The sequence below is a fragment of the Salvelinus alpinus genome, chromosome 5 (assembly GCF_045679555.1).
Source record: "Salvelinus alpinus chromosome 5, SLU_Salpinus.1, whole genome shotgun sequence".
Classification (NCBI taxonomy): domain Eukaryota; kingdom Metazoa; phylum Chordata; class Actinopteri; order Salmoniformes; family Salmonidae; genus Salvelinus; species Salvelinus alpinus.
The window spans coordinates 7,178,069-7,180,682 of NC_092090.1; the positions used below are offsets into that span (position 1 = coordinate 7,178,069).

At 46.6% G+C, this 2,614-nt stretch overlaps 1 pseudogene; it reads right to left on the reverse strand.

Moving 5' to 3' along the window:
* Positions 1 to 1,264: 1,264 nt before the first annotated feature.
* Positions 1,265 to 1,794, reverse strand: LOC139575182 (galactose-specific lectin nattectin-like; annotated as a pseudogene).
* Positions 1,795 to 2,614: the final 820 nt, after the last annotated feature.

Below are 2,614 nucleotides of genomic sequence, written 5' to 3' on the forward strand. Positions count from 1 at the left end.
GTTATTTTAGATGACGACACCTAGCTAGATAGTTAGCTAGCCTACTATAGCTACTGAAACAGGATTGAGGATGTCGTTTTGCTATTTTTTAGGGGAAGGCCATTGTTTGCATCCATCAGCTAGGTAGCTTTCTTTTTTAATGACCAGCACAGTCCAGAGCTTGGGGAAGGGCAGGCGCTCGTGACAAAACTTTACCAGCATCGTAGCATACGTATCGATGAATCGTTGTGACATATGAAATACGAGTGATAGCGTAATCATTGTGTAATAACTATGTAAACAATTAATACACGTGTTAAATTATTATGTGACATACAGTCATATTTAGGTCCTGATTGGTCAACAAGCTCATTTGACACGTCAAATAGTGTTGTTTGACGTGTATCGTTTTTGACCCGCAAAAACCCAAACGGCGTTCCATAATTAGGTAGTTAGTTGTCAGCTTCCAGAATGTGTTCAGTGTGACTGGTTTATAGCAGTGGCCAAGGTCAATGGCGCGGCATCTCAGTGCAAGGGGCGTCACTACAGAACCTGGTTCGAATCTAGGCTGCATCACATCCGGCCGTGATCGGGAGGTCCCATAGGGCGACGCACAATTTGCCCAGCGTCGTCTGGGTTTGGCCGGGGTAGGCCGTCATTGTAAATATGAATTTGTTCTTAACGGACTTGCCCAGTTAAATAAATGTTTAATAAATAAATAAATAATAATACATTATACGATGATAGATGACTCCATGGCATTGTAAACATCGAGTAACTGTCATGGCAACCAGGAGCAGTGACTGGCCAGAGGCCTAGATTTGGTTCTGGTTGCTGAGATTACAACGACCCCATTATTTTACCTGTCCTGTTTTGATGTTGACCTGTCCTGTGAGGAACGTTTGATCTAAGAGACAGAGTGTTGACCTGTCCCTGTGAGAAACGTTTGATCTAAGAGACAGAGTGTTGTTTGGGGGGGGTGAGTAATGTTTGATCCAAGAGACAGAGTGTTGTTTGGGGGGGTGAGGAATGTTTGATCCAAGAGACAGAGTGTTGTTTGGGGGGGTGAATAATGTTTAATCTTAAGAGACAGAGTTGCATGTCATACAGAAAGTGTCAGACCCTCACAACTCAACAAACACTACATTCTCACTACTTTCTCCGTCTAACAAGGGGAGAATAAAGCTAAACTAGTTGAATCAGACAGACGACCAACAAGGAGATTAAAAGGTTTGTATTTATTTTATGGAAACCAAAGGCATCTTTGAACTAAAGACTCTGAGGTTCAGAGACCGGGACGTGTGGCGCAGACAAAGGCAAACTTGTATGAGCAGTGTGTGTGGTTCCACAGCTTGTCATCCTGGTAGTTAGTGTGAACACAGTTCTCCGGATCGGAACCAACTCCATTACTGGGCTCACCTGAAGACCAGCTCGTGTAGACCACCTTGGAGCCGTCCCGACCACATCCATCTCCCCTTCCTTGTGGAGGTCACTCAGCCCGATCCAGGTATGGTGCTCAGCACAGGGCTCGAAGCTCTTGATCAGGTTTTTCACGAAGCTGAATTCCCCCATGGTGTTCACAGAGGCCAGGTTGGCTCCCTGGGTCACGCAGAAGGACTCTGCATCGGCCGAGCTCAGCTGAGAGGCCACGTACCTGAAGCAGCGGTTGTTGTAGCTTGACCAGCCCAGGGGGACAGTCGGAATAATGAGGCTCTGAAAGCTCCCCCTCCTGGTCAGACACGGGAGTGCAGTGTAGAGCACCAACAGCCAGGCTGAGAAGACAGAGGAAGCGGAAGGGAACAGACATGGTGAACAGGTTTCTGTTCCTGGTGAAGTAGTCACTGAAGTGGACAGGAGAATGACTCTAGAGTCCTGAGTTCTGGTCTGAAGCTCTGCTCCTGTGTTCTGGGGCTAGCTGGGTAGGAAGGTATGTGGGCTGCAGTGGGTCCTTTTATCTCATGTTGTGAGGGTGGAGAGGAATTCGCAAACAGGCCATTGGTAGATCATTATGTTCATTTCTCATTGAGAAGTGTTTGGCTCAATTCGATGTTTTCCATAAGCAGCATTTTCCAAGATAAGGTGGTACTGCGACCATGACACAGTAGTTCTATATATCTACACCTGTGGTCTTCCCATGTTATTTTTAGTTTGGTCCCAGGGCCACTATTCACAAAGCGTCTCAGAGTAAGAGTGCTGATCTAGGATCAGGTCCGCCACTCATATTCATTACGATTTATAAAACCACAACTCCTAGTTCAGTAGTCGTTCCTTTGTGAATACAGGCCCATCTCTCAGTTACTGGAGGGTAGGGGGACATGTCAAACCAGTCCTTCCTTTGTGAATACAGGCTCATATCTCAGTTACTAGAGGGTAGGGGGACATGTCAAACCAGGCCTTCCTCTGTGAATACAGGCTCATATCTCAGTTACTGGAGGGTAGGGGGACATGTCAAACCAGTCCTTCCTTTGTGAATACAGACCCATATCTCAGTTACTAGAGGGTAGGGGGACATGTCAAACCAGTCCTTCCTTTGTGAATACAGACCTATATCTCAGTTACTAGAGGGTAGGGGGACATGTCAAACCAGGCCTTCCTCTGTGAATACAGGCTCATATCTCAGTTACTGGAGGGTAGG